This window comes from Mizuhopecten yessoensis, unplaced genomic scaffold (assembly GCF_002113885.1).
Source record: "Mizuhopecten yessoensis strain PY_sf001 unplaced genomic scaffold, ASM211388v2 scaffold673, whole genome shotgun sequence".
NCBI classification, from domain to species: Eukaryota; Metazoa; Mollusca; class Bivalvia; order Pectinida; family Pectinidae; genus Mizuhopecten; species Mizuhopecten yessoensis.
The window spans coordinates 375,220-384,630 of record NW_018403664.1 but is presented as its reverse complement, the minus strand read 5'-3'; positions in this window follow the sequence as shown (position 1 = coordinate 384,630).

Below are 9,411 nucleotides of genomic sequence, written 5' to 3'. Positions count from 1 at the left end.
TACATTTAATGCAGACTAATTTTTTCCTGGTTTTTTTCTTTCTGGAAATTATTCTACATCAAGACCACATCTGTGAACATTCTTCAAAGTTGATGGACACAATACAAGTGCACATCTGTATTATAAGGAAACTGGAACAGATATATTGATTATTTAACATTCTTTGTTTCAATTTTTTCCATAAACAATGATCGCACAACTGTGAGGCATATTTTGTTTACTTGTATTATGTTAATACATATTAATAAATTATTACTTTTTCTTGATTGTTTTGATTTTTGTCTTGATCGATAAACATTATATCCGCCTAGGGAATCTTGCAGATCATACTACAACACAGGTTGAGATACATTGGCACGTTTTACAAATGCCGCCTGTACTTCGTAATGTAACTAAAATAAGTTAGATTGTATTTAAACTCCAAACTCTTAAGCTATTGAACATGCATGTTATACATAATTATAATAAATTATTTTCATTACCCTAGATACCTTTTGGTTATTCAGAAGTAGTTATTTGAACAAAAAATAAATTTGACACCGGATTGCAAACAAATGCACGAATAGTCTGATAATAACGAGGTTGAAATATATTGAAGCCTTTAAATTTACTTTTGAATAAACGAAAGTCCTTGGGACATTAAACTTTCCATTAGCTTACTGAAATGAAGGGCTATCTTATTTGTTCAAACAAATAATTACTGTAAACCACTTTTACGGTAATGGGTGACATATGTGTCAAACACTTTATCTTCTGACCAGCGAAGAGGCCTAGTATATATATCACAGTTTGTGGATCGAAGCATGCTGGGGTGAAGAGCTACAAGTTATTTTGAACAATTTTCCATAACAGGTAATAGGGGCGGACACTGTTTGACAATATAATTGCATTGGAGATAAGTGATGATGCCCATTCTCACAGGACTAAGTGTTTCTGACAAAGACAGTTAACAACAAAGCCACAAGCATTTGAACTCTTGTTAATATTTACGTGTTGAAATAAATTACCTTAACCTTCATTCAAGGCTAGGAGTCAAGTATCCTAAAATTTTCAGTTGACTTCTAAGGAATCATAAGCCTAGGCTCATATATTTGACCGGTAGATTATTAGGATAAAGGACTGAAAAATGACGCCGACTCACTTTCAAGATTACAGATATCAAACTAGTTCAAATAATAAGATGCACATAAATACAATGGTCATGATAGTTTACATATATATCATGCCAGGGCGGAGAGCTATTGAATATGTTCAAATCTTTAAACAACATTAAAAAAATTGGAACAGGGTCTTGATATTTTACCTGTAGCATGCATAGATAAAGAGCTATAATGTTTGATCAAATAAATAACCTTTATCCATATTCAAGTTCACAGGGGTTTGTTGAAACTTGCTAACAAGTTCTTCTAATGAACCTCATGATATCCTACAGTAATGTTTTTTGGCCTGTACTTCATTTGATACGTAAAGGAACTATCATGTTTAATCATATAAATTATATTGCATTCTTAGTCACAGACGTTAGTTGTTTAACAGTCTTCAAACTACTACTAATTAACCATGATGTCTACACCACAGATATTTTGTCTGCTGCTAACAGGAGTAAAGAGTTATTCTATTCTATTTATTAAAGCAAAGGACCTTGTCCCCTTATCAAGGTTTGGTTTGGTTTTTGTGTTATTTGTGTTTTGTGTCAAATTAACATCTATGATCAGTTAAGGATGTGCCAGGTTTTGGTGGTAGATGAAAGCCAGACTTCACGGAGAAAAAACAATGACTTAAGGCCCAGTACCTGGTGAGTGCCCCACAAAGAATGTCAGATGCCTTAACCACTTGACCACCGCGGCCCCATCCCCCAGTATCAAGGTCATACATAAGGTTCAAAAGTATCAAAATCTGTAAAGGTCACCTATTTACCCACAGAGTAATGATATATGGCCGGTAACACTCTGAGAGAAAAGGCTGGCTAGTTTGTACATATAAATAGCGTTGACCCATATTCATGGTCAATGTGGTCACTTGTTAAATCTTCAAACTAGTTCTAATTAAGAGACATACTTGGCCCTAGTCTGAAGGACTATTACATTTGATCAAATACTTTACCTTGACATACATTAGTCAAAGTGGTTTGATGGATTACAAACTATAAAGGATTTATTGAAACAGTTAAACCACACACTGTAGCTTAGGGTAATGATATTTGGGCTCTTACTTTCCAAAATAATAAACTGTTAAATTTATTCATATAAATGACATCTTCATTCAAATGCATGAAAGTATCAAGAATATATTATTTCATCAACAACTAAAGGGTCTGTATTTTGCTGGTATGAAGGACTAGATGTTTTTTTCAAATAACAATTAGAAGCTTTAACCCACTTGCAGGTTACACATGTCAAATCTCTTAGAACATTCAAACAATTAAAAAGCAAAGGTAATGACTATTGTCTTGTAGCTTGCTGATTAAAGTGTTGTGCTTGTCTAAATATATGACATTGGCATATTAAAGTTGACAAGATGCAAGTCAAGTTGTGTTTTGTCTGCTATCATTCCAAAGGAGTTAGAGAGGGTTAATTAAGTCAGTTAACATTCCCCGGGAGTTAGTTTTCTCTGTTTAGTCAGTTAGCATTCCCCGGGAGTTAGCTTTCTCTGTTTAGTCAGTTTACGTTCCCCGGAGTTAGCTTTCTATGTTTAGTCAGTTAACATTCCCCGGGAGTTAGCTTTCTCTGTTTAGTCAGTTTACGTTCCCCGGGAGTTAGCTTTCTATGTTTAGTCAGTTAACATTCCCCGGGAATAAGCTTTCTCTGTTTAGTCAGTTAACATTTCCAGGGAGTTAGCTTTCTCTGTTAAGTCAGTTAACATTCCCCGAGAGTTAGCTTTTTCTGTTTAGTCGGTTAACATTCCCCGGGAGTTAGCTTTCTCTGTTTAGTCAGTTAACATTCCCAGGGAGTTAGCTTTCTCTGTTAAGTCAGTTAACATTCCCCGGGAGTTAGCTTTTTCTGTTTAGTCGGTTAACATTCCCCGGGAGTTAGCTTTCTCTGTTTAGTCAGTTAACATTCCCCGGGAGTTAGCTTTCTCTGTTTAGTCAGTTAACATTCCCCGGGAGTTAGCTTTCTCTGTTTAGTCAGTTAACATTCCCCGGGAGTTAGCTTTCTCTGTTTAGTCAGTTAACATTCCCCGGGAGTTAGCTTTCTCTGTTTAGTCAGTTAACATTCCCCGGGAGTTAGCTTTCTCTGTTTAGTCAGTTAACATTCCCCGGGAGTTAGCTTTCTCTGTTTAGTCAGTTAACATTCCCCGGGAGTTAGCTTTCTCTGTTTAGTCAGTTAACATTCCCCGGGAGTTAGCTTTCTCTGTTTAGTCAGTTAACATTCCCCGGGAGTTAGCTTTCTCTGTTTAGTCAGTTAACATTCCCCGGGAGTTAGCTTTCTCTGTTTAGTCAGTTAACATTCCCCGGGAGTTAGCTTTCTCTGTTTAGTCAGTTAACATTCCCCGGGAGTTAGCTTTCTCTGTTTAGTCAGTTAACATTCCCCGGGAGTTAGCTTTCTCTGTTTAGTCAGTTAACATTCCCCGGGAGTTAGCTTTCTCTGTTTAGTCAGTTAACATTCCCCGGGAGTTAGCTTTCTCTGTTTAGTCAGTTAACATTCCCCGGGAGTTAGCTTTCTCTGTTTAGTCAGTTAACATTCCCCGGGAGTTAGCTTTCTCTGTTTAGTCAGTTAACATTCCCCGGGAGTTAGCTTTCTCTGTTTAGTCAGTTAACATTCCCCGGGAGTTAGCTTTCTCTGTTTAGTCAGTTAACATTCCCCGGGAGTTAGCTTTCTCTGTTTAGTCAGTTAACATTCCCCGGGAGTTAGCTTTCTCTGTTTAGTCAGTTAACATTCCCCGGGAGTTAGCTTTCTCTGTTTAGTCAGTTAACATTCCCCGGGAGTTAGCTTTCTCTGTTTAGTCAGTTAACATTCCCCGGGAGTTAGCTTTCTCTGTTTAGTCAGTTAACATTCCCCGGGAGTTAGCTTTCTCTGTTTAGTCAGTTAACATTCCCCGGGAGTTAGCTTTCTCTGTTTAGTCAGTTAACATTCCCCGGGAGTTAGCTTTCTCTGTTTAGTCAGTTAACATTCCCCGGGAGTTAGCTTTCTCTGTTTAGTCAGTTAACATTCCCCGGGAGTTAGCTTTCTCTGTTTAGTCAGTTAACATTCCCCGGGAGTTAGCTTTCTCTGTTTAGTCAGTTAACATTCCCCGGGAGTTAGCTTTCTCTGTTTAGTCAGTTAACATTCCCCGGGAGTTAGCTTTCTCTGTTTAGTCAGTTAACATTCCCCGGGAGTTAGCTTTCTCTGTTTAGTCAGTTAACATTCCCCGGGAGTTAGCTTTCTCTGTTTAGTCAGTTAACATTCCCCGGGAGTTAGCTTTCTCTGTTTAGTCAGTTAACATTCCCCGGGAGTTAGCTTTCTCTGTTTAGTCAGTTAACATTCCCCGGGAGTTAGCTTTCTCTGTTTAGTCAGTTAACATTCCCCGGGAGTTAGCTTTCTCTGTTTAGTCAGTTAACATTCCCCGGGAGTTAGCTTTCTCTGTTTAGTCAGTTAACATTCCCCGGGAGTTAGCTTTCTCTGTTTAGTCAGTTAACATTCCCCGGGAGTTAGCTTTCTCTGTTTAGTCAGTTAACATTCCCCGGGAATTAGCTTTCTCTGTTTAGTCAGTTAACATTCCCCAGGAGTTAGCTTTCTATGTTTAGTCAGTTAACATTCCCCGGGAATTAGCTTTCTATGTTGAGTCAGTTAATATTCCCCGGGAATAAGCTTTCTCTGTTTAGTCAGTTAACATTCCCCGGGAGTTAGCTTTCTATGTTTAGTCAGTTAACATTCACCGGGAGTTAGCTTTCGATGTTTAGTCAGTTAACATTCCCGGGGAATTAGCTTTCTCTGTTTAGTCAGTTAACATTCCCCAGGAGTTCGCTTTCTATGTTTAGTCAGTTAACATTCCCAGGGAGTTAGTTTTCTCTGTTTAGTCAGTTAACATTCCCAGGGAGTTGATTTTTTATGTTTAGTCAGTTTACGTTTCCATGGAGTTAGCTTTCTCTGTTTGTCAGTTAACATTCCCAGGGAGCTAGCTTTTTATGTTTAGTCAGTTTTCGTTCCCAGGGAGTTAGCTTTTTATGTTTAGTCAGTTTACGTTCCCAGGGAGTTAGCTTTCTCTGTTTAGTCAGTTAACATTCCCAGTGAGTTAATTTTCTCTGTTTAGTCTGTTAACATTCACTGAGGTTTTTTTTGTGTTCAATCTGTTAACGTTTTTGCACATCCCAAGGAGTTAGCTGTCCATGTTTAGACAATTAACGTTTCCAGCGAGTTCGCTTTCTTTGTTTAGTCAGGTAACATTTGTATGGGATTAACATTCTCTGTTTCGACCGTTAACATTTCAGGGGAGTTCGCTTTCTATGTTTCTGCAGTTAACAATTCTAAAGAGTTAGCTTTCTGTGTTTTGTCTGTAAACATTCCAAGGGGGTTATTTTCAGACAGTTAACATTTCCAAGGAGTTTGCTTTCTCGGTTTAGTCAGCTATCATTTATATGAAGCTAACATTCTGTGCTTCGACTGTTAGCATTTCTGGGGAGTTAGCTTCCTGTGTTTCTACAGTTAACAATTCTAAAGAGTTAGCTTTCGGTGTTTTGTCTGTTAGCATTCATAAGGGGTTATGGAGTTAACTTCTTTTTAGTTTCGACAGTTGACATTTCCAGGGAGTTAGTTTTCTCTGTTTAGTCAGCTAACATTTATATGAAGTTAACATCCTGTGTTTCGTCTGCTAATATTCCTAGTCAGTAAGTTTTGTTTGTGTTCAGTCTGTTAATATTTCTGCACATCGCAGGGACCTAGCTTTCTATGTTCCTCGTCAGTTAACATTTCTAGGGAGTTCGCTTTCTGTGTTTCGTCAGTTAAAATTTCTAGAGAGTTCGCTTTCTATGTGCCTTCTGTTGACATTCCTAGTGAGTTAGCTTCTAGTTGATATTTCTAGGAAATTAGCTATCTATGTGCCGTCTGTCGACATTCCTAGTGAGTTAGCTTCTAGTTGATATTTCTAGGAAATTAGCTATCTATGTGCCTACTGTTGACATTCCTAGTGAGTTAGCTTCTAGTTAATATTTCTAGGGAATAAGCTATCTATGTGCCTTCTGTCGACATTCCTAGTGAGTTAACTTCTAGTTGATATTTCTAGGGAATTAGCTATCTATGTGCCGACTGTTGACATTCCTAGTGAGTTAGCTTCTAGTTGATATTTCTAGGGAATTAGCTATGTATGTGCCTTCTGTCGACATTCCTAATGAGTTAGCTTCTAGTTGATATTTCTAGGGAATTAGCTATGTATGTGCCTTCTGTCGACATTCCTAGTGAGTTAACTTCTAGTTGATATTTCTAGGGAATTAGCTATCTATGTGCCTAGTGTCGACATTCCTAGTGAGTTAGCTTCTAGTTGATATTTCTAGGGAATTATCTATTTATGTGCCTTCTGTTGACATTCCTAGTGAGTTAACTTCTAGTTGATATTTCTAGGGAATTAGCTATGTATGGGCCTTCTGTCGACATTCCTAATGAGTTAGCTTCTAGTTGATATTTCTAGGGAATTAGCTATGTATGTGCCTTCTGTCGACATTCCTAGTGAGTTAACTTCTAGTTGATATTTCTAGGGAATTAGCTATCTATGTGCCTAGTGTCGACATTCCTAGTGAGTTAGCTTCTAGTTGATATTTCTAGGGAATTATCTATTTATGTGCCTTCTGTTGACATTCCTAGTGAGTTAGCTTCTAGTTGATATTTCTAGGGAATTAGCTATGTATGTGCCTTCTGTCGACATTCCTAATGAGTTAGCTTCTAGTTGATATTTCTAGGGAATTAGCTATGTATGTGCCTTCTGTCGACATTCCTAGTGAGTTAACTTCTAGTTGATATTTCTAGGGAATTAGCTATCTATGTGCCTAGTGTCGACATTCCTAGTGAGTTAGCTTCTAGTTGATATTTCTAGGGAATTATCTATTTATGTGCCTTCTGTTGACATTCCTAGTGAGTTAACTTCTAGTTGATATTTCTAGGGAATTAGCTATGTATGGGCCTTCTGTCGACATTCCTAATGAGTTAGCTTCTAGTTGATATTTCTAGGGAATTAGCTATGTATGTGCCTTCTGTCGACATTCCTAGTGAGTTAACTTCTAGTTGATATTTCTAGGGAATTAGCTATCTATGTGCCTAGTGTCGACATTCCTAGTGAGTTAGCTTCTAGTTGATATTTCTAGGGAATTATCTATTTATGTGCCTTCTGTTGACATTCCTAGTGAGTTAGCTTCTAGTTGATATTTCTAGGGAATTAGCTATGTATGTGCCTTCTGTCGACATTCCTAATGAGTTAGCTTCTAGTTGATATTTCTAGGGAATTAGCTATGTATGTGCCTTCTGTCGACATTCCTAGTGAGTTAACTTCTAGTTGATATTTCTAGGGAATTAGCTATCTATGTGCCTAGTGTCGACATTCCTAGTGAGTTAGCTTCTAGTTGATATTTCTAGGGAATTATCTATTTATGTGCCTTCTGTTGACATTCCTAGTGAGTTAACTTCTAGTTGATATTTCTAGGGAATTAGCTATGTATGGGCCTTCTGTCGACATTCCTAATGAGTTAGCTTCTAGTTGATATTTCTAGGGAATTAGCTATGTATGTGCCTTCTGTCGACATTCCTAGTGAGTTAACTTCTAGTTGATATTTCTAGGGAATTAGCTATCTATGTGCCTAGTGTCGACATTCCTAGTGAGTTAGCTTCTAGTTGATATTTCTAGGGAATTATCTATTTATGTGCCTTCTGTTGACATTCCTAGTGAGTTAGCTTCTAGTTGATATTTCTAGGGAATTAGCTATGTATGTGCCTTCTGTCGACATTCCTAATGAGTTAGCTTCTAGTTGATATTTCTAGGGAATTAGCTATGTATGTGCCTTCTGTCGACATTCCTAGTGAGTTAACTTCTAGTTGATATTTCTAGGGAATTAGCTATCTATGTGCCTAGTGTCGACATTCCTAGTGAGTTAGCTTCTAGTTGATATTTCTAGGGAATTATCTATTTATGTGCCTTCTGTTGACATTCCTAGTGAGTTAACTTCTAGTTGATATTTCTAGGGAATTAGCTATGTATGGGCCTTCTGTCGACATTCCTAATGAGTTAGCTTCTAGTTGATATTTCTAGGGAATTAGCTATGTATGTGCCTTCTGTCGACATTCCTAGTGAGTTAACTTCTAGTTGATATTTCTAGGGAATTAGCTATCTATGTGCCTAGTGTCGACATTCCTAGTGAGTTAGCTTCTAGTTGATATTTCTAGGGAATTATCTATTTATGTGCCTTCTGTTGACATTCCTAGTGAGTTAACTTCTAGTTGATATTTCTAGGGAATTAGCTATGTATGGGCCTTCTGTCGACATTCCTAATGAGTTAGCTTCTAGTTGATATTTCTAGGGAATTAGCTATGTATGTGCCTTCTGTCGACATTCCTAGTGAGTTAACTTCTAGTTGATATTTCTAGGGAATTAGCTATCTATGTGCCTAGTGTCGACATTCCTAGTGAGTTAGCTTCTAGTTGATATTTCTAGGGAATTATCTATTTATGTGCCTTCTGTTGACATTCCTAGTGAGTTAACTTCTAGTTGATATTTCTTGGGAATTAGCTATGTATGTGCCTTCTGTCGACATTCCTAATGAGTTACATATATAGCTTCTAGTTGATATTTCTAGGGAATTAGCTATGTATGTGCCTTCTGTCGACATTCCTAGTGAGTTAACTTCTAGTTGATATTTCTAGGGAATTAGCTATCTATGTGCCGTCTGTTGACATTCCTAGGGAGTTAGCTTCTAGTTGATATTTCTAGGGAAAATAGCTATTTATGTGCCGTCTGTTGACATTCCGCTAGTTAATATTCCTGTAGAGATAGCTTGCTGTGTTTCCTTAATTAACATTTTTATGAAGCTATTTGTCTGTTTCATCTGTTATTATTGCTATGGTGTTCGTTTAATTCCTCAGTTAACATTCATAGGGATTATTTTCGTGGGTTAACATTTATAAGGATATAATGATCTGTGTTTCGTCGCTTAACATTCCAGGGGAGTTAGCTTTATGCGTTTCGTTAGTTATGAGTTAGCTTTTTGTGTTTTAGTAGTTACTTTCTGTTGATTACATAGTATTGTTCACTACTTGTAGGATGATTAGGCTCATTACATCTGATATTCTGACATGTATTGATCATTTACGACCATCATTGTTCATGAAGCATTACACTGTTCTAAATCAGCTTAGCAAGTAAGCACGATTAGAGGATCGATTGCATTATTTCAAGGTGTGAAAATTATATTCATACACATATATATTTGTTATAAAATCTCATCGTCACTTACAG